The 23,527-nt window shown below is 40.3% G+C and overlaps 1 pseudogene; it reads left to right on the top strand.

The window, feature by feature from the left end:
* Nucleotides 1–11,778: 11,778 nt before the first annotated feature.
* On the top strand, nucleotides 11,779–14,184 carry LOC148208951 (uncharacterized; annotated as a pseudogene).
* The last annotated feature ends 9,343 nt before the right edge of the window (nucleotides 14,185–23,527 follow it).

The following is a 23,527-nucleotide window of genomic DNA, read 5'->3' on the forward strand; positions in this document are numbered from 1 at the left end:
GCCCTACAGGGGTCCTTCACTTACTTGTGTGAGCCCTCCGCCCGCTCATGCTCCTTACCAACAACTTGGCGCTTCGTCGGAAACACCATAGGTTAGTCCAACAACCAGTGGGCTCCTCGCTGCTACACATTAGCAGAAAAAAAGTGAGTGAATAGTCAGTCCCATGCAAGTTTCTCACTCGGTTTCCTTTATCCTGTTGCAGAAATATGCAAAAAAGAAAGACTTCTATTCTTGTGAATTAGAAAGCACTAAAAAAACTTGTGCATAGAACTTGCTATCTTTTTTATTTCTTTTTTCAAAGTCAGATAAGAAATGAGTGAGAGATGAAATGGTTTATTCATCTCCATTTCTCTTAACTAACGAAAAAGAGAAATGAGTAAATTTTGGATTCTTAAAAATTTAGAATTTTTTTTAGAGAAATGGTTTTCTCTGCTATTTGAAGAATTTCGTTTGCATCTTTTGATGTATACTCTTTGTAAAGCCAGATCCAGTTTGCGCAAATTTCTGATTGCGAACCCAGAACCAGAAGTGGTAGTTGGTGTAATACCGTTGTAGACAGGCCTTAGCCTAAGAATTCGAGCAAGAAGCACTCTCGCGCTCTCGAGCAGTAAACGATTGAGCGAGATGAGCTACCTTGTTTTCCGAAAGAGATCGGGGGACAGGTTCCTTCGAGCCTCCCTTAAGGGAGGCGAGTCTCAATTCGAGATCGAGAGAGATCTCCTCTTCTTCTTCTTAGAAATGTACAGATTCGCGCTCTGAATCTGAATCGCGAAATGGAAATGCTAGACTGATTGTCTGCCCCTTCATTATGATTAGTGAGGAGGACAATCCCTCACTCCGGCAGTTTCTTTGTGTTAAGAATGGATTATTTTAGTATTTGTTGGAACTCCGACCTCGGGATACCTGTACCGATTGCCTGCCCCTTCATTATGATTAGTAAAATGGGGAAAAGTAAAAGAAGAAGAACCTTTCAGAATGGTCCCCTACTCAAAACTAAGAGGGTATGAGATAAAAATCTCCGAAGCGATAGGATAAGTCATGGTGATCAATGGGAAAGACGCATTGCCCTCGAGCTTGGTTAATAATGCACCTGAAGAACCACGAAAGGAGGAACATACTTCGAAATACTTTGAGTAGAGGGAAATGATGTCAAGTGAATCGGAAGAAGCCCGAGTAATCAAACAAAGAATTCATGGATGCAATGAAGCAAGCCAAGATCAATGGAGGGACATCTAGTCAAGTACCCACATTCCGATTCCCAATCATGGATGAGCCTCATCTACGGATGCAAAGAACTTCTGCACCTTATTTCATGAATGGGCAATCCGAGAGGCCTTGATTTTCCCTGAAAGTATTCAGTTGTCACTACCCTGGACACATAATTAAATTTTAAACTATAGCTCCTGCTATGAGAGATCCTGGTTAAACGAAACCGAGGACCGCTCATGGCTGAGTATAGTTTAAAAAGAGATAGTCACACAATATCAATATTCTATGAAGGAATGCAAGCAACGCATACGATTTAAACAGACTTTTTCTTTATCCATGATCAATTGGGTCAAAATCTTATTTAAGAACTTGGACGAGAAACATTAGTGGACAATACTGATGGTAGCTCAACGAGTCGAGTATCGTCTACTAGTTATTGTAGTAGCATTTATCGTTTTATACGCAGTTGTACACATTATTTGTGTAGCTGGCGTATTATTTGATCCCTAATTCCAGTCGCATAACATGACAATGAGTTTTGGTTTTTGCTTTCAAAATCCAGAGGATTTCATATACCAAGATTACGTCTTTACACCTTCTACCTTAGATAGGTTTTCTTTTTTAAGTAAAGAACTTGATTTATCTTATTCTCTAAGTACTCTTACTGAGGATTCAGTATTACCATATTGCTTTTTAGGGCCGGTTTGCTTTGGTTAACGGTAGGATTTCGAATCAATTTGTGGATATATTAAGTCATTATAACGATCATTTTTGGCATATCTTTGGAGCTTTAGAAAAAAAGTACCCCCCCTTTTTGATACTATTTATTGTATATTACTTTTTTTGGATCTGCTACTCAACCTATGTTCTGTTACAGCTTTGCCTAATGCTTCCATCGAAAGTTTATCCCTTTAGACTTTGAAGCCAATTGCCATCCTCCTTTTAAAACATAGCATGCCACTTTTTTTTTATTCATATGCATCTCAAAACTGACCAAGCAAGGGTTAACGTTGTGTAGTCGGAAATAGAGTTGCCGATAACCTTTGGCTAATAGCTAGCCTATTCACTCAACAAAGCTTCTTTAAAGGGCTTCCCTTTTTTCATTTCCTTGTTTTGTCTGTTAGGTTCCCCATATTACGAGCTGCTATAAAAAAATCCTAAAGGGGAAAGCCTTCTCCTTAATCTACACAATCTTCCCATGATCCAATTTCATCAGCCCAAGTCACTGAGAATTTGCCTTCGCGGGTCACTCGTTCCCAGAGACAAGCTCCGACTCAAATGCCTTTGCCACCGAAAATAAAATTCTTTCAACCAAAATCCACCCCAGCAACGAAGGAAGTGATCCTGCATCCTTCAAGAATTCCAAGCTACGAGCCTTGATTGATCCATATCACAAATTCTCCCCAAAGAAAGGAGTCGGAGTCCGGCCCCGTCAGAAGAGGACTTAGTCTCTTAACCGAGGTCTTCGTCAGAATTGTCTGAAGCTTCAGTTAGCTTATTCCCTTCACAACATGGGCTAGGAGTATCACCCACAATGACTATGACTAATTCATCTCGATGTCTCTTCCATCATACAGACAGTAGAAGAACAACTGACGGAAATTAGGGCAGCCTTGGCCCAACAAAATGAGATTCTCGCACAAAGGGACGTCGTCGAGATTGCAGCCCCTAAAACCCAATTAAATGTAGTCTATCGGCCCCCAAAATTGGAAGAAATTGTGGTATAAAAAGAACTGAGTTGGCTGCTCTGGAAGCACTGATAGCTACCTCCATTCCTTTCACTTCTGCAGCTCCCGCTTTTCCGCCTAACATTCCAGCTGCAGAAGCAACAACACCTCCGTCAGCTAAGGCAAGTTCATCTACTTCCACACAGTTTGTCACTAAACTAAGGAAGAATTTTTTGACAAACTCCGCTTAAAAAACCCAAAGAATGCAGGAACAATCCAGCCTTATCACAGTCCATATCCTCCATATCTTGAAACCGTTCCTTATCCACCAGGATACCAAATCCCACCATTTTCAGTGTTTGATGGGAGAGGTTGCCCTAAAAGACACTTATCTCATTTTATTACCGCTTGCCGGGACACTACCACAAAATGGGTCTTTGCCATTAAGACAATTTCCCCTTTCCTTCGACGGTCCTGCCTATGAGTAGTATGACAATCTCAGGCCCAGGTCCATATCAATCAAGCTGGAAACAGATGCAAAGGGCTTAGACAAGCACTCGGGTAAGTGGATCCACTTAAAAAAGCAAATCAAACAAAAATTTCTTCAAGCTCTCTTCACCAAACAAAGAAAAAGACTAATAAGAAAAGAAAGACGGAAAAAAAAGTAATCAAAGTATAGCCGGTCGAGTACCACATAAGGATAAAAAAGGCATTCTCTAAAAGCGAACAATCCAACGACTTCCCCATTTTTTCTTCACTATTTTCGGCCCTTTGGCTAGTCCGTTTTCTTTGACTGGCATTTTGCCTTCGGCTTTTGAAAATGATCCCTTCACTTCACGAGAGGGGAGTCATCCTACACATGCAAACCAAGGATCGATTGATTAAATGCACTCCAAAAAACCATTTGACACTTTAGCGAGTGGCTAGTTGGCCAGTTTCAAGAGATTCTGATTTCAAATAGCCAGATAAGAAAGGATCGGGTACAATCAGACGATCATCCTCGTTTTGTCTTTTCCGATAGGCTTTATCAAGCGAAGGTCTGAACATTTCTTATTTAGCAAGTGACTTTGACTGACGTCAACTCCAACCATCGTCAGAAGAAAGAGCTTCGATCTCTTTCCGTCATCCTAGAGGAAATCATCTTAGAAACCTGGGCTAGACAAAACAAAGGTACTCTGAGGGCTAGCTAATGACAGACCAACTCCTCTTAATTGGAAAGCGATTCCGTCTACATACTAGGCTAAAAACGAGCACTTCAAGCAAAGTAGACTACGAATGTAAGTCTTCAATGTTAGGAGGTGAAAGCAAGATCCGAAAGGAAAGAGCTATGTACTCGAGGGTGAGAAACCCATGAAATAGGTTGCCCCTAAAGCAAAAGTGAAATAAGGAAGGAAGCGAAGTCAAAAGATCATGTGCAAGAGCTACTAGGAAAGTGCCCTCAGGCTTTCTTGGGAATAAGATAAATCAGAAGCTGCAACTGTCTTTGTTTGTACATCTAAAAAAATCCTTACTCCTTATCTTATTTACTCCTATTTTTGGCCTGGCTTTGACGGTTCAGTGAAAATCGTTGGACTCATATGGGTCTGCTATCTTACAGTTTTCAAATAGGGTACAATAAGTTCCTTCAGCTTCAAGCTGAAGACTTTTCAGCCTAATTTTTCATTGAAGCAAATTGGTATATCTGATAACCTTAGATACATTTGTTAAGCAATTGTTGGGCTTTATGCCAAAAATGAGAAAGTATCTCGATTCAGTGGAGTAGGTTCCGTTGGGCATTCATTATGGGTAGAAAGATAGACTAAGCTACAACTTCCTATGCTATGGACTTGCTGCTTTTCATCTTACCTAAAAGTCTCGTGAAATAGTTGAACAAAGACTCACATTATTCATTGGGTTCTGGTTGATTCACCAAGACAAGTCAAGAAAAGTAATAAGAAAGAAAAGCGGAATGATGACTCAAAATGAAAGACAACGAAAAGGTACCACAAAGAAAGTGCAAAAAGATGATGAAGGAAATGAGAATCAGAGAGTACATATAGGAAATCATCTCCGGACCTTTCCTATTCGTATCTCTTTATTCCCTCTTTTGGACAGCCAGTATCTTAGACAGTTAGTTCCCCCTAGCTAAATAGTAGTCATGTCCACAACTAACAACTTTCGTTGGCCTGTAGGGAGTCGTTTCTTAACTTCAATCCGCTTAGATCCCGGGCGAGCCCTAAGAGAGAGGCTTTCTTATTTAGCTACATTAGTGCTAAAAAGTATAGTTGGCGTTAGCATTTTATTTCGGAGGGAATAAGGTATTGGGACACAGAGGGAATAGTTTCTTCTCATCGACTCATAGCTCCAAGACTCCCTCCTCCTTAAATGGCAAACGGTAAAGGTGACGTGCAGACTTGATAATATATACGAATAGAATCGAGGCAGGCTTAGCTGTTCTAATCGGGCATTGAAATAATGGGAGAAAGAAACGAATCTATGGAATGACTTCCATTGTTTTTCTATGTACTGGAATGACAACGATTTTAATGGTCACACAATATCCCCCACCCTTCTATCCTTTTTAAGACGTAGTCTTCTTATTGAGACTCTGGTTTGGTTTTCCCTCATTCGACCGGCCTACCTTTCAGATCCTCCAACTGTTGGCTTGCTTTCGCAGCAATCTAAAAGCCTGCGCTCATACTTCAATGTTATTCGGTCTTCTGTTATCGATCATCTTGGAATGACTTTTCCTGCTTTCTCGAGTCTGGATACCCACATTTTAATTATAGGTTTCATTCGCCACCTTTCTTCGCTCGAGCCTTTAACCCTTTTTTTTCCTGGATCTTGGTGGTTGAATGTTATAATTAGCATGCTAGCCGGGTTGACCCTCTACCCGTTCGAAGGCAACTATCCATTTTCTTTGTAGGCTTAACTATGACCCTTTCTTCTACCCAGTGGGGTACATACAAAACCCTCGGGCTCCGTGCACTCATTCTCTTTTTTTAGCTTTCCTCCACCTAGACTTTCCTGGTCCTAGGGCTTGCGTTCCTTACTTCAGTCTGTCTTTCAGTATACTGGGCATCTTCTTCTTAATGGCTGCCTGCCATCTTCGTTGTCGCCGTTCTTTCGCTTGGCTTATAAAATTTCAACGCCATCCCGTCTTTCTTTCCACCTTGTTCTTTGTATGCTTTCCCTGAATCGGGGTCTTAGCTACTCGCTTTCGAACAATCTTCCATCGCCTTCTGAGTTCTGGCCATGGACTTTATCTTTCGGGCTGGGTTGTTGTTGCTGCCCTTGTAGGTAGTCCTTGTTAGAGAGTCATAGCTTATCTCAATTGAGAGCCCTGCGCAACGTCTTATCAGACTGCTGGCAGCCTTAGCTAGAGCCACTGTAACATTGGGGTAAAATGTGTCATGCCTTGAATGAAGATGAACAGAGACTCCTTGGGACGTCAAGTTCAGATCCTTATTGCGGGAGAAGGTTCTGGTCAGCTCGTCAGGTGCTGGCGTAAGTAGTAACTCCTACCGTTGCTAAAGCTTTCTCTTTAAGGCTTTTCACTCCGATTATCGTTATTCAAGCTGAAAGCCCAATTTACCATGGAAGAATTATTTTTACTAATCATGAAAAGAACATTCAAAGGGCTAGCCTAGTTATTTTCTTTATTTTTATTGAGGATAAATTACATTATTGTCTCAATGGAATTGATGCTCTTTGTTTTGAAAGACTTGTTTAAGTAAATTTTATTGCTTTTTCTTTTTTGTTATTTGTTATTTAATTTGAGTCATAAGCCAAATTATTTTTATTTATGTAGAATTTGGTTGGATTGAAACAGTAAACATTTTGTTTTATTTATGTGAAAGTGAAACAATTGTATTTTTTTTTTGTTATTGATATGACAATAAAATAATTCAAAGAAAAAAAAACAAAGAATTAATATTTTCTCTCTCTTGTCTCCCCCGCCAGCACCCATCGTTTTCTCACTCTCGAGCTCCCTCACCTTTCTTTCATCTCTTCCTCCTCTATCTCTCTCCCAACGTCGATCTAGTTTTTTCTCTCTCTCCTTCATCTATCTCCTAGTGTTGATCGGTAAATGTCACCACTCATAACTTGGTTCGTCTTTGCCCACATCTTGATTTGGCTCACTCTCATTTCGGATCTCGAGATTCAGATGTAACGAGTCTTCGGGTCCATAGTAAATCTCCACTGCACAACTTTAGTAAACCTCTTCCACAAACTAATTCGTCTAGGTCTCGACTGCTATGTTGATTTCGTTCTCTCTCATAGGGGGTATTTGGCCCGGGGATGGCTTGGGCTGGGTTTGGCATCTTAAGCCAACCCCACATTTGGCTTAATGGGCAGAGAAGCCAAGGAATGAATTTTAGAAGCCTGAGGTAGAACGATAATATACCCCAGACACTGTGCTACCACTTTCTATTGGTTTGCAACATTTTCGTATGTTTCGTCTTCCTTTCTTCACCGCCTTCTTCGTCTGCTTTCTCACATTCTTCATCTATATTCTCGCCTTCTTCATATGGATTAAGGTTTTGGGCTTTGCTCTTTTATCTCTCACCTTCCTCGTATCAATTTCTTCTAAATTTTATTACGAATTTCCCGCATTCTTCCTCATGCAAAATCGTTGCTCAGAAACCCTAATCGAACTCTCTGACCGCCTCTTCATTCTGACTATTTACGCTGCATGATTTCAATTTTCTTCCTCCTCTCCCCTAACTCTAAGTACAATTTTGGTGTTGTATTTCTTCAGATCAATTATTTCAGTTTTCTATTTATTTAGATTTATGAGTTTGGTTTCGTTTTCCTTCAGATCTACTGCCTTCGTGTTCTCAATCTCTTCATCTATTTCCCTTTCTTGCACCATCGTTTTTGATACCCACCCCGTAGAAACCCTAATCCCAACCTCAATCCCTTGCCGCTCCAATTACCCCAACATTTCATCTCTTGGCGCCTCCAATTACCCCAAGAACATAACATAATTCTCCTCAGATGGAGGCTTGGTAAGACGATTGATGGGGTTATTGGAGCTTGGTAGCGGAGGGTCTTCAAACAGGTTTGTTTTCTATCCTTTACGACCGATGCTGAGGAACCTTTTCTGAAATTTTTGTATGTTATCGAATCATGTATAACTTTTATGCTTCCTTCCTCTAATTGCTTGCCTCTCTTTTTTTTTCTGATGGATGTCAATTATTAATCTCTTTTAAGACTGAATCTGGAAATTTCTGTGGTTGTAGTTTGAAATTTAATTTTCAACTTCCTTCCAAGACTAATTTGGAACTAGGTTTGTGATTGATGTCCTCTGTTTCTTTTGTTATGATTACTTCTAATTCTCTGAGTACATAGATGAATAGATGTCTGTGATTCACAACGTGGGTATTGTTATATTCTTGTTGCCTTTGGTTTGAGATGGATCTGGTATAGGGTAATTGAGTGGAACTTCTTTGTTTGCTCTCTCTTCATTTCATCCGGGTGTGACATTCAAGCTTGGTTTGAAGCGGAAATGACTTTCTTGTTGTTAACCATTATTTTCGTTTTTGTATTGGGGTTTGGTTGTGATGAGTCTTTGTTGTTCCATATTTTCATGTTCTGTTGTGTTCTTTGTTGTTCCATGTCTGTGCTTTCTGCTATTCAATATTGTTTGATTTTTTTTCGTTTGAAAATATAAACTATACTTTATTTATTCCCACAATCAATTGCACTAAAGAGCCCTCACATCCATTTACTTCTACGGTGAGTTGCAATTTATTCTTCTTCATCCTTATGTAATAGTGGTTGAGATATTTAATAACTTCTATAAAAAAAAATAATACCTCAAAAAACATAATTAATCGTTTCAAATACTATTTGATTTTTTTAGTTTTTTATTTGTTTGAAAATCTAAAATATAATTCACTTATGCACTTACTTTTTTTTTTAAATTGCAATTTACTTTTCTTTATCTTCGTGTAATAATGGCTGGGATGTTATTAACTTATACTGATACTACAAATATTTACCCTTTTTTTCACCCCCAACACTCAACTCTTCTTTGTAATTTCTATTTGCTACCCCGTTCTACCTTTGTTTATGGTAACTTGTAATATGTATCTTTTGTATTTCAAATTTTTTATATCGTACTAATTGTTTGATTTACTGTGTATGAGCAATAGTTCGAAACTGAGGCTGAACTTTAAAATTTATTCTTCTTATACATAATTGTTTTATTCTCAACACATGCTCTAATTTAGTCATTGTTATTGTATTTTTTTTCTTAGTTTATTATGAAAAAAAATACCTAACTTATTTATTTTTTTCCTTACTTGGTGATGCTTTGTAAAATGAATTTATCTCCTAAACGAACAACCCCTACGATTCTTTGTAATCTATGTTGTTATTGCGATGTATCTTTGCTTTGTGGTATGTCAGTCCTTATCCTTGTTTATGGTGAACTATAATGTATCTTTTTGATTTGGAATATTACATTGTCTGAGTACTTGATATTGGATCTCATACTAGTTTTTATTTAAATGTATGAGCAACGGTTCGAAATTGAGGCCAAACTTCAAAATTTTGCTTCTATTTTTGATATTTTACTTTTATTATTGCATGAACTAACTTATTTATTCTCACTTTATTTTTTTTTCCCTTATTCTTGTTCTTATTACTTTCTTATTACAACCATTTCCGATTTAGTAGCATTCATTTCACACTGTTCATACCTTCCTACGGTACTTTCCTCTCTTTTTATATATTTTTTCATGCCCCCACTCACCTACTATATATTGTTCATGTTCCTTGCAGTTCATGAGACCATTCACTACGCTATCTCTACACATCTTGGCCTCAAATCTTCGCATTTACGTAATGTTAGATTTCCCAATCTACATTTAAGTATTGGCTCATTCGTTAGTGTTTTGCTATGTGTACATGTCGTATTTTATGGTTATTAGTTTTATATGTTGTTCGAACTCATTACTCATTTATGATTACGATTGTAAATTGAAACGTTTGTTTTTAACTTATTGTATTATGGTTCAACTTTAGCTCACATTTGCATTGGACATTACTATATTTTAATTTATTATGCCAATTTTATTGTCTTATTTACATATCTTTCCCAAAAATAAGAGAAATATATATTTGTAATCGCTTGGTCTTAAATTCAGATTTCCTTTTAAAATGAAATGAATGAGATACCAACACCAAGTATTCCCGACATGTAATGAATGCTAAGATTGTTTTTTCTTTTTCTTTTTTCTTTTTAAAGAATGGTTGTGAATAGCTTATGCTAAAACTAGTGGTTCATTAAATTATATTCTCATACGTATAACATTGATAATATTTTCCAATAATTAATGATAATAATATTTGTAAATGGATGTACAGTGTTTTTGTTAAGATTAGATTGCTAGGTATATGTTCTAGAACATTTGAACTCAATCAATGACAATTATTTTGTACAATAGTTTTATAAAGTTAGATTATTATATTCATAATTTTGATAATGTTTATAAATAATAAGTGACAATTGATTTTAAAATGGTTATAAAATGCTTTTACTAAAATATGTCTAAGTATGCAATTTTTTTTTCTCGATTAATAAGTTTTAGAATATGTCACCCCAATATAATCAACGAAAGTTATATAATATATTATAATACTAATTTATAACCATGATAATATTTTTTAAAAATCAGATTATTTCGAAATGGTTGCGAAATGGTTTTACTAAAATATGTCTTAAGTTGCAATGGTTGCACTAAAAATGGTTGTAAAATACTTTTACTAAAATATGCCTCTAAGTTGACAATTTTTGTTTTTTTGTTTTTTTGTTTTTTGTTTTGCTTAATATGATTCAGAATATTTGATCCTAATATAATAATTGAAAAGTAGATAATATTTTATATTATAATTTATAACCATAATAATATTTTAAAATAATGAATCCAAATTATTTTAAAATGGTTGCATTTTTTATTTTCTAAAGTAAGATTACCTATGATTGGAAAAGTGGTGTCATAAATATGGACAATTCTATTCATAATTTTGATAACGTTTTGAAATAATAAGTAGCAATCAATTTTAAAATGGTCGTAAAATGCTTACCAAAAATATGATTCTAATTAATCAGTGACCATGGTAACCATGATTAAATAATGAATGACAACTTATTTTGAGAATGTTACGGGAAGCAATGATAAGATTACAGTTTTTTTAGATCGGTAGATGTAAACTATTTTATTCTATATATTAAGGATATGAGAAAAATGAAGTTCTATGTTGTATTTGTCGGTCGTAGACCTGGAACTTACAGGACATGGTATGAGTGTAATAGACAAGTTAGTGGCCTCACTGAGGCAGTGTACAAGTCATATTTGACACTAGAAGAAGCTGAGTATGCCTACAATGCAGTCATAGTTGACCAATTGATTGACTTAGGACCTACTAATCATGGTTTTATCGCCCAACCCACAAGAATTACTCACCACGTAAGAGGATATAAAGGAAGATTTTATGTTATGGTATTGTTAGAATAGGGTTTATACTTGGAGTACTTGTAGTGTATGTAGGAAGTAGTTTAACTAGACATTTGTGAGGCTCATGAATCAAATCCTTTTGTTTAAGGACCTTAACGAAAATGATTAGTAATGGACATGGACATGGACATAGAACCCCATGAGTTGATTACAATATTAACTGCCATATGCACTACACAACGTCAGTTCCTTGTAGTCATAGATACCATACTAAAAGCCAAAAGAGGATAAAGAATAGGTCACCACACTTTAGACATCAAATTAGACAACTGAATTTCTTCCGACTTATTCATGAGGACGATTTATCATGTCGAGAAAGTACGAGGATGGAAAGGAGATGTTTCGCTATACTATGTACCTTGCTTAGGACAACGAGGGAGTTGACAGCGACTCAATATGTGGATGTCGAGGAGATGGTCGCTATTTTTCTCCATATCTAGCACATGATGTTAAGATTAGAGTCGTACGATGACAGTTTGCAAGATTCAGCGATACGGTTGTTGTGTTCCCACAACCTAGGTGAATGCAAGTCCAAGTGTACACTATATTCTTGCTGATTGTAGTATAAACAACATTGAAATCCATATGGACTAAGGATCTTACTTTAAGCATGCACTTAAGAATACCAAAAAAATACAAATAAAATATAATCTATGTTTGTATAATTAAACTAAGTAAAATACTATAAAACACAAAAAGAAATTCCAAGAGAGAAATATTATATTAACAGATGCTGGGGCAAATAAATGCAGTAGCGAAACGAACAAGACGGGGAAACAGTTAATGAGTGGAATTAGGGGAGATCGCGACATGCTCTCACATGCTTAAAAAAGACGCTCTAGCATAAAATTGCTACTGATGCTCAAACCGACGTGGTTCCCTTTCGAGACACCTAAATATGAATATCTACAATTTCGTTGTTAAATACCCAATCATGAAGAACAGTTTATAAGCATGGTTAGGCGGATCTTATCTCTAAGCATCCACAAATCTACTAGAAAGAATAGCTAACCACAAAAAGAACCAAACACGCTACTTATATACCCTTCCGAGTCATACAAGAGCAAAAAAACTAATAAATGTGACCAGCATAGATCAGTAAGATGAAAATATTATATCAACTCTATTTAACACAGCAAAAACAGCTAGAAAGCCTCTGTTCACAAGCTACAGTAAAGGATCTCCCAAAAAATAGGGTTTAGTTCATGGGGAATGGGAAAAATATAATGGGTAAAGAGAGAAACAACCCATTTGGTGAAAAAGCTTTGAGAAATCCTCTTAAACCTCAAGCTCAGTGAGAAACCAGCAGTTCTAACCTCCTCCCGTCGGCTTCTTCTCGAAATAGGGGCAACTTTCCTTGTCTTCAGCATGTTTTAGGACTATTTTCCTCTCTTGGGATCTTTTTCCCCTTAGGGATTGATGATGAAACAGCCCCATCATGTTGCTTTTTAGCTCTCCCGAAAATTAGGGCAAAACTCAGTAAAACGCGCGTTGTACGGACATAAGTAAAAATCTCGCGTGTTACTGCTGCCCAGGAATTTCTGTAGCAAGCGACGCTCCAGCATTGACATGCTCTGGTACAACAACGCTCTGACATTTCTCCTCTGATCTTGGCATTCTGCTGCTCCTCACCAAGTTCTCCAAATTCTGCACGACTCAACCAAAAATAGGAAAAATAAGTAGGAACTTGTGTAAATTAACCAACATGAGGATTTAAAACGTGGTAATCATTTTTTTCACGCAATTTCTCACTTAAGGATGCAATTTAGACACAAATGCCCTCACATTAAAGCACAAATTAACCCAAATTATTAATAAAATAACTCTCTTTTGGAGAGTTATCAACAGTGTCTAGACATTTCAACTCTATCCTAAATGTTGTACTTAGACTTCACAGTGTCCTTTTGAAGACAACCAAGCCAGTTACTAACTCTTGTACGGAAGAGAGGTGGCACTGGTTTCAGGTATAAGAAATAAACTAGGTTGTTATTAGAAATAGTGACTTTAAAATAAACTATCCAACGTTTGTATCTCCTCCTAATAGTTACCTAGGTGCATTAGATGACCCACACATCAAAGTGAACGTACCTACCGGAGATCGCTTGAGGTACAGAAATCTGAAGAGGGAGATTACAACGAACGTGCTTGTTGTATGCTCTAAGAATGGACAATTCATATTTGTTATGCCTGGGTGAGAAGGATCTGCATCTGATTCTAGAGTTCTAAGAGATGCAGTATCTCAACCTAACAGTCTCAATGTCCCAAGGAGTAAGATGATGCGTTGTGTTACAACGTGCATATAGCATATACCATGTTGTTAGTTAAAAAAATTAAACTTCATCCATCCACCTCATGATACTATTATTTGTGCGATGCCAGTTACCTAAATGCTGAAGGATTCTTGGTGCCATATCGTGGAGAATGATACCATTTAACTAAATGGTGTGGGGGGAAATGAACCAACTACTCTGAAAGAGCTATTCAACATGAGACATTCTTCTGCAAGAAATGTTATCGAGAGGGCTTTCAGTGCGCTAAACGGAAGGTGCGCGATCCAACGAGGAAAATCATATTACCCCGTCCAGATATAGTGTAGAACGATAACGACATGTTGCCTGTTAAATAACTTGATATGTAGAGAAATGAGTCCAGATCCATCATTCGAACAAATACGTCCTGCTGACAATGAATTTGGTGGTTTCAGTGGAGATAGCATAAACTTTGTCGATACAACTACTGCATGGACTGCGTGGAGAGATAACCTCGCGAACGAGATGTTTTCTCAATGGCCGAATGCATGAATATGTTTTGTTGTATTATGTATGGAAGATAAAATATTTTGTAGGATGTTGCATTTTGAACAACTTATATATATGAATGTATGCATATGAATTGTGATAAACCTATTACATAATTAAATGTGTTTTTAATTTTTTGCACGTGTTTTAGTGTCAATAGCAGCGTATGGTACCAAACCTAGTAAACATGTATGGAACTCATTGGAGGACAAGAAGTTATTTGAGTGTCTGGTGCAACTAGTGCAATCAGGTGGTCGGAGGGGAGATAATGGAACGTTCAGGCTCGGTTATTTAGTACAGGTTGAAAAATTAATGATAGAAAAAATTTTAGGGTTCGACATACGGGTGAACCCCCACTTGGAATCGAGAGTCAAAATTTTAAAGACATAGTATACTGCTATTGATGAGATGATGGGACCAGCGTGTAGTGTATTCGGTTGGAATGATGAACTTAAATGCATTGAGGCAGAGAATTATGTGTACGACGAATGGGTCAAGGTACGACGAATACGAGCATTAATACTCTAATCAATAGTTTTAGATTTACGCTTGCATTAATCTGTGTAGACTCATTTGAATGCCAAAGGTCTTCGAAACAAGTCATTCCCTTACTTTGATGACCTTGCTACTGTATTTGGGAGAGATAGAACCATAGGTGCAGGCGTGGAGACTCCATCTGACATGGCATCAGCTGCAAATCTAGATGCAGACAAGGACCTGAATATGTAGAACAAAGAACCTTGCATACAGTCGGAACCCCCAACATTCGATTACGTTCTTAAGGAAGACATATCATTAACCCTTTCAAGCAGGTCGGATGGCACAAGGACGTCAAGACCGAGCAAGAGGAAGAAATCTTTTTATGGGGACTTGGTTGAAGTAGTCAAATCAGAGATGCGCATGCAAACAGTTGTTCTTGACAAGATCTCAGTTTGGCCAAACAAAGGAGATGAAAGGGTCTTAGTTCAAATGAGACGAGTTTTTGCAGAACTTCAGTCCATCCCTTGAATGAAATTGAAGGACTGTTTGGCAGTCTGAGAAACTTTACTTGCGGACTCCAATAAGGTGAACACATTCCTTGCTTCCCACTAAATTGGAAGTACAGGTACTGCATGCGTCTACTTGGAAGGAACCCATGATCTTGCTACTCTAAACAATATATTTTGATATGATATAATTCTGTGGACTAACTAGCTACTACAAGAATTTTTAAGCTCATTTTTTTTAATTACATGATGGATATGATGTAATTTTGTGAACCAGTACACATTCCAAAACTTTTGAAGCTTTTAATTAAGTATGTTGTCTATTATGTAAATTTATTGATTATCTTAGATATGTCAGGAACCTATGATGTAATTTTGTGGAATATCTTTAAGTATTTCTAATTAATTTTGTGCAAGGTTTTAACTATTTATAATAATTAATTTTGTAGAATATCTTAAATATTTCTAATTAAATGTACTATAAGTATTATGTATGTGATATGTGATATGAACACATTTGTTTCAAATAAAACAATTTGATTGATTTCAAATCATCTACAAAGGCTATCCAACATGCACCTCAAACTCAGGCTACACAAATCCAGGCTACACAACACCCCAACATCAAACTCCCAGACTACACAACCCAAGCTACTGATTTCGAACGTGTAGGCCAAACACCCTATAGATTTCACCGTACTCCGTTGCTTTCCTCTACTGCGTCGATCTCCCTCCTTTACTGCCCAATTCTCCACTCTAACATTGTTCTTCCTCATTTCAATTTTGAAGGGAAAGAGAGAAAGAATGTTAGGGAGTGAGAGGGAGAGGTAGAAAATTTGAGATTTATACCATAAAAAAAGGAACTCATTGTTCCATTAATGGTAAGCTTTTTGGGTAAATTCAATTATCTAAAATGAATCAATACAAATACGTGAAAACTGATGGAGAGATTGGTTTTTAATTTCAAGGATCTATATTTAATTTCCTTATTTATTTAATTTAAAGAAAAATAATAATAAATGAAAACAACTGCAAATGAATTAAAAATACGGAGGGGCAAAAATGGAGAGTGAAAGTTTGGCAGACCCGAACATAGCCTCCACTTCGGGAGACCCTAACCTAGCCTCGACCTCAAGAAATCCCACTGCTGGTCTGGCAGTTGAGCCTCCTCCCTCGACTTGCTCGGTAGATAGACTTGTTGAGCTTCGCAAGACGTACCTCATCCGTGATTCTGTAGAGCTTAGGGTGTTCGACGTCGACGAATACCTCGAGGACCTCGCTCCGGGCTTCGTTAGTTTTTACCCCCAAATGTTTAGTAGGGGGTTAAGCTCCCACTTCATCCTTTCATTCAGAGGTTCCTTAGTGCGGTCAACCTCGCCCTAGCCCTATTTTCTCCCGACGGGTGGTCTACTGTGCTCGGAGCTTACTTTCTGTGGTAGACCATCTGAGACAAGGACGAGGATAGGTTGACGGTGGATCAGTTCTTAGCGACCCACATAGTCAAGGTCTCCAACGAGGGAGAGGGTCGGTATTACCCCTCTGCTTGGCGGAACGTAGGTCAGCTTATTAGGAACCCTTCTTCTAACAAAAACTGGATGGAGTGTTGGTTCCTCGTCTCTAGTGATTGGCTCGTGAGGAACGAAGGGGGTGAGCTGATCTTTCATGTCCCGTTCCGAGGATCAGCAACAAATTATGGGAGATCATCAAGCGTACTCAAAGCCGAAGTTTGAAGTATGCATTGTGGGGTGAGGCTCTCGTTTCGAACTCTCACCTTTTCTCTTATGGTCTCAGCCCTCACGATCAACCGGACGAGTTCAAGAAGCTACCAAAACCTCGGCAGCGCAGACCAGAAAAGCGCAAAACCACAGAAGGTAACCTCTCCTTGGCGCTTTTAGCTCGTTATCTGTAGACTCTTGACTAACCTCGTCTTCTTTTCAGAAATGGCCTCCAAGATTCTTGCACTCAACAGCACAAAGCAGTAGCGTGCCTCAACCTCGGCTGCCCACCAACGCCTCCTCAAATTCGTCGTTGCACGAGCAGTGCTGATGTTCCGGCTCCCGGACTAACTAACCTGGCCAAGCTCCAGGCCCTCCAAGCTCAACACCTGTAGACCGTCGCAGGGGGCGAGGGGTCGGCTACCCCTTTGAAGCGGAAGAAATGAACGAGGGATGCACTTCAATCGGAGGAGGTTACCTCCAAGTCTCCGCCTCCCTTCATCCTGGTTGACTCGGAGAAGGGGTCCCCGCAAGGTCGGCAACCAGGTGACGAGGTCCGACTTCTCTTCAGGCTCGACTTCTCCCATCTGAGCATTCATGCCCTTGCGACGAAGGTGGTCCTCGAGTTCTTGCAGGGTGAGCGATCTGTCCAGGCGCCTGAGAACCCTGCAGAGGTAGTGAGTAGGACTTTCTTGCTGCAGAGGTAGCTTCGAGCTCATTCTTCCTTTTCCTCTTTCTCCTTTCCTATTGCTCTGACATCGTACTTTTGCAGCTGCACTATCACGCCAGCCTGTCAGCATCCATGATGGGTTCCGAGCTCGAAGGTCGGGACTTGATGGAGGAGGAGACTCGTGCCTCATACGAGCCGCGGATTGTAGAGCTTGAAGCTGAGGTTGACCAAGCTCGAGCCGAGAAGGAGGTCGAGGTCGACATGTCCAAAACTCTAATCGCCCAGGCCCATGCAGTCCTGTAAAGTGCCAGGGGACGAGCCGAGACTGTGAAGAAGTGCAGGAAAGAAACCTAGCAGAACTTGGCGAGCTGGGCTTACTTGGAGAAAAAGGTGAAGGAATTCCCCGAGTTCGACTTACTTGGAGAAGAAGGGCTGGAAGGAAGCCCAGCAGAACTTAGCCTTTGTTGGTGGACAAGGGCTTCTTCTACGCCATTGACAGACTCGAGCCTGCTTACTCGGAAGAAGCTATCGCTGCTGTTGAGCAGGAGTATGAGGTTGTCTAGGCCGACCGTCCTGCCATGGCTGGCGAGGGAGCCGAGATAGCAGATGCTGACGCTGGGACCAACAAGCCTGATAGAGATGACGCTCTCGAGAAGTAGCCCTCCCCTCTTATGGCTTTCCTCTCATCATCATCATCATTACTACTCTGTTTTTTTAAATTTAATCAATGTACTAAGCCGAGGCATATGTACCTCAGCTCTTACCACAACTTGTTTTAAATGAAATGAGACTTTATCTAGACCTGATTCACTTCTTTCCGATGTTTGCACACTTAGAAAACTTTGGTTAAGTCTTAATTTTAACATCATCATTTGAATTCCTCAAATCTGGGTAATCTCTTCCTTGCCCAACGACTTTCGAGTCGAGGTAACTTAGCTCGGCGGTGTGCTCAAAGTATCAAGGATGGCTAGGCTTCTATGAGCTGACCAATGCTTCCAAAATTTTAAAAAATATAACAATCTTTCTCTTTATGGCTCGACGTAGCATAGGTCATACCACGTAGTCTTCCTTGGCCCTCATTTGATGTAGCTCAGTAGTAGTAGACAATACTAACGACTAAAGTCAAATTTTGTACCAGTCATTGGAGATCGACTTTCATTAATAAGCAAAATTTTACACGTCGGATTATACAAACTTTCTTTTGCCTTACTGATAATAGACTCGTAAATGTTCAGCGTTCCACGGTTGGGGGAGTTGTCTCCCATTGAGGTCGGACAATAGGTAAGCTCCGGGATGAACTATCTTCAAGACTCTGTACGGGCCTTCCCAATTTGGCTCGAGGGCTCCAACATGCTGCATTACCTTCTTGAGGACAAGGTCTCCAGGTTGAATGCTCGGACTTTTACCCTAGCATTGTAGTACCGAGCCATACGGTTCTGATATTCTGCTAGCCTGAGTTGGAAGTGAGACCTTTTCTCCTCGAGTACGTCAAGATTCTGAAGGAGAGCTCCACTGTTGGTCTGTTCGTAGAAATTTTATACTCGGAGCGTTGCCATGCCGATCTCCATGGGAATGACAGCCTCCGACTCGAAAGCTAGGCAGTACGGCGTCTCGCTAGTAGATCGACGAGGCGTAGTTCGATAGGACCATAATACTTTTGGTAGCTCTTCTGCCCACCGACCTTTCAGGATTCCAGCTTTGTCATCAAACTGCATTTGCTGCTTTTATTAATGGCTTCAACTTGCCCGTTTGATTGCGGATGGGCTGGGGACGAGCTAAAGTGGCGTATGCCAAGCTGTTGGTAGAACTGATTAAATCGGGCACCATTGAACAGTTTGCCGTTGTCGATAATGAGTGCCTATGGTATGCCGAATTGACATATTATGCTCTTCCACACAAAACCAACAACTTTCTCCTCGGTAATGGACGCCAGAGGTTCGGCTTCCACCCACTTTGTGAAATAGTCTACCGCCACCACGGCAAACTTTAGCTGCCCCTTCGCGTTTGGTATTGGGCTGATAAGATCTAGCCCCGACTGAGCGAAAGGTCAAGGACTTGAGATCGGCGTCAGCATCTCCGATGGTTGCCTCAAGATGTTTGCGAAGCTCTGGCATTTGTCGCATGCCTTTGCGAACTCCTGGTGTCGCGATCAATCGTTGACCAATAGTAGCCCTGGCGGATGACCTTTACAGCCATAGACAAGTGGTTTCCGCAGATTCCTTCGTGAATAACATACCTTGCCTCCTCTGGATTGAGGCACCGCAAAAACGGTAGAGAGTATCCTCTTTTTAAGAGCTTGCCACCTTGCATTACGTAGTGAGCTGCTTGACGTCGAAGCTTCCTAGCCTAACTCGGATCTGTCGGAGTCGAACCATTGGTCAAAAAACTTTTGATCAGGTCCATCCATGTGGGCTAAGCTGACTCGACCTCCATTATCTCTAGTTAGTCGATGGATGACTCAACAAGTATTTCAACTAGTACCGTTCTCGATAGGTCGGTTTAGTAGGCTGATGCCAAGCGAGCCAGTGCGTTAGCGTTGGAGTCTGGCCTCGGAACTTGCCGGATCACATAATCTTCAAGCTAGGCGAGGAGCTCGCATGTTTTTGCAAGATACCTTTCCATGCGAGCATCCTTCACTTGGTACTCCTCGGTCACCTGATTAACGATCAGTTGTGAGTCGCTGAGGATCAAGAGACGCTTCACGCCCATCCCCCTTGTACTTGGCTTCATTGTTCGAAGCTCAAAAACTGAACCGGAGTGTGTACTCGAACCGAAGATCACCGGGGCCAAAGAGCAGCATGCCTGCCCCACAATCCTTCTCGTTGGACGAACCATCCACGTAAAGTGTCCATTGGTCTCGGACGTTCAATGCTGTCCTAGGCTCGAAGGCAATGTCATGCTCACTGAGCTCCAGAGCCCACTTCATCAGACGACCTGACGTTTCGGGCTTGTAGAAGATCTGCCTCAGAGTGAAGTTTGTCAGAACGATTATCTTATGTGCCTAAAAGTACGGTCGTAGACGTCCCGCTCACGTACCAATGCCAGCAAGCTTCTCAACACAGGGGTAGCGAGCCTCGTCCTCGGTCATCAACTTACTCGTGTAGTAAACAGAACTCTGCCGCCCTTCTGCTTCCTTTATAAGAACTGAGCTCACCACATTTTCCGACACGGCTAAGTACAGGTAGAGAACGTCGTCAGGCAATGGCTTAGACAACAACGGGGCCGTGCTGAGGTACTACTTTAACTGCCGAAGTGCCACTTCGCACTCATCGGTCCATTTGAACCGACCATTTTTCCTTAACGTTTGGATGAATGAGTGGCACTTGTCAGTAGAGAGAGACACGGAACGATTCAGAGCTGCTAGGCGGCCACTCAGTCTCTGAAGTTACTTGATGTTCCTCAATGTTTCCATCTCGATGATCGCTCTTATCTTATCTGGATTGGCTTCAATCCCATCCTGGTGGACCATGAATCCGAGGAATTTTCCTGACGAAACCCCAAAAGTGAACTTGCTCGGGTTGAGCTTCGTCTGATACTTTCGGAGTACGTTGAAGGCTTCGGCTAAGTCGGCCAAATATGAGCTCGTCTTCTTGCTCTTTACCAACATATAGTCTACATATACCTCCATGTTGCGTTTGATCTGCTTGGCAAACATCATGTTGACCATTCGCTGGTAGGTCACTCTGACGTTCTTCAGACCAAAGGGCATGACGTTGTAGCAATACACCCCTTGGTCGGTAACAAACGAAGTGTGCTCTTGGTCGGGTGCATGCATCCGGATCTAGTTGTACACGGAGTAGGTGTCCATGAAAGAGAGTAGCTCGTGCCCTGCTGTTGCGTCGACGAACTGATTTATCCGAAGTAGGGGAAGCTATCTTTCGGACACGCCTTATTGAGGCTCGTAAAGTCGATACAGACGCACCACTTGCCGTTAGAATTTTTAACTAAAATAACATTGGAGAGCCACGCAGGGTAATAAACTTCTCTTATGAAATTAGCTTGTAGCAACTGTTCGACCTCTTTACAAATTACATTGCTTCACTCGGCGTCGACAGGCCGACGCTTTTGCCTTACAGGCATATAGTTAGGATCTACATTAAGTCTATGTACCATTATGTTTGGGTCGATACCCAGCATGTCGTCATGGGACCATGTGAACACATCGGAATTCGCCTTCAAAAACTCGACGAACTCTCCCTCTGCCTCGGTCCCCAATCTGCTGTCTATGTTGACTTTCCTATCCGGCCCTAACAAGGGGACAAGTTCTAGCTCTTCTGTTGGAGTGCCGTGGCTGAATTCCTCCTCGTCGGCATGTGGTGGCACAGTCGCTTCTAGTTCCATGATTGCTGCGCAAGTGACGGTCCCTTTCATTGCAGCAACGTAGCACTCTCTTGATGTTCGCTCCTCACATCGGATCGTCGCGATTCCGACTGGGGTCGAATACTCCAGAACTTGATGGTAAGTGGATGGAATTGCTTTGAGGTCGTGAATCAGGGGCAGGTCACGTATGACATTGTATGTCGAGCTTCGATCTATCACGATAAACTCGGCAACTCTAGTCACTTGATGCTCTCCTTCGCCGATGGTGACAGGGAGCGAGATGCACCCTTCCGCGCCTACTGACTCCCCTACAAAGCCGACCAAAGGCGTTGGGCTGTGCTTCAAGTGCCTTCTCTCCCACCTCAAAGTCGTGTATGTCGAGAGGGATAGTATATTAGTCAACGCCCCGCCATCAACAAGGACTCTTCTGACCTTCACATGGTCTATCAAGGGGGCGATCACCAAAGCGTCGTTCTGGGCATATGCACTCCTTCACTGTCCTACTCATCAAATAAGATCGGCATAACGGACTCCTCGGGGTATGAGGTGCAGACCGTGATTACGCTTGTTTACATGCGTAAAAAGAAGGTTTTAGATGCTGTTTTTACTATGTTTTAACTTTGTTTCGGACTTTTTCTCGGTCGTTTGAGTTCCAATTCATGCAAAATTCATATATGATGGTTTGTGGTTGGCTTATATTGTATTTATGACATTTTAGGACCACTTGGGAGTGGAAATTAATCAAAAGAAGCAAAAAGACGAAAAAACATCATGGGAGGCGCCAGGCGCCTGCTTGCCTGCAGAAAAACTGGTTTTCTTCCAACTTTGCCTTAATGAAACGCGTCTTCCAATGCGTTTTGGTGGTTCCAACCGATGCATACGTGTAGAAGAAGTGTTCCACTATCAGTTTGAGCACGATTTAGTCAGTCAAAGGAGTTGGAAATGGGTGATTCACTATCGTTTTAGGACCTACCTAACCAATTCTGCACAGCTATAAATTCCAGCAGCTTCTCCACCAAATTCATCAAGCCTTGCTTCCTTCTCTTGATCACTTTTAGTGTTTCTTTGTTTCTTTCTAAGTACTTTTTAGTTGCTTTCATTAGTTGCTTTTGGTTTTTAAATCCCGAGCACTTTACATTCCTTTATTAAGCTTTGTTTTATTTCCATTTGTACTTAGTTATTTTCTACCTATTCAAATTTATAAAAATCCAGCACTTTGCTTATCTTCCCTTTGCCTTTACTTTATTTTTAGTTAAGAGAGTTGTGTTTTTGGGAGAAAGAGCACGTGACACTCCCCCTTGCTTGAAAGAGAAGGGCGAAGCTCTCAATCCCGAGAAAAACTCTCCGTTAGTTAACTTTTGATTTTCACACATGCATTTCAATTTCAACCACTTTACTTGCTGTATTTTCTTCAATATGTCTTTCTAAATTCCCGTCTCTAGCCCGGTTATGGATAGTTAGCCTTTTATTTCTAATAAGGGTTGCTAAGAAGTAGTGTTTTTGCTTTCCATTCATTGCTCAACATGTTTTCCCAAAAAGTTAGGATTTAGAGAAGGCCACTGTAAGTCTTAACAAGTCAATATTGAAAAGGTTGCTTATTTGCATTGTTGAGTGGTTAAACCGAGGAGAGGAGCGCCTTAGACATAAGGGTTCCG

The sequence above is a fragment of the Momordica charantia genome (assembly GCF_013281855.1).
Source record: "Momordica charantia cultivar OHB3-1 chromosome 9 unlocalized genomic scaffold, Mcharantia_2.0 BLBB01000009.1, whole genome shotgun sequence".
In the NCBI taxonomy this organism is placed as follows: domain Eukaryota; kingdom Viridiplantae; phylum Streptophyta; class Magnoliopsida; order Cucurbitales; family Cucurbitaceae; genus Momordica; species Momordica charantia.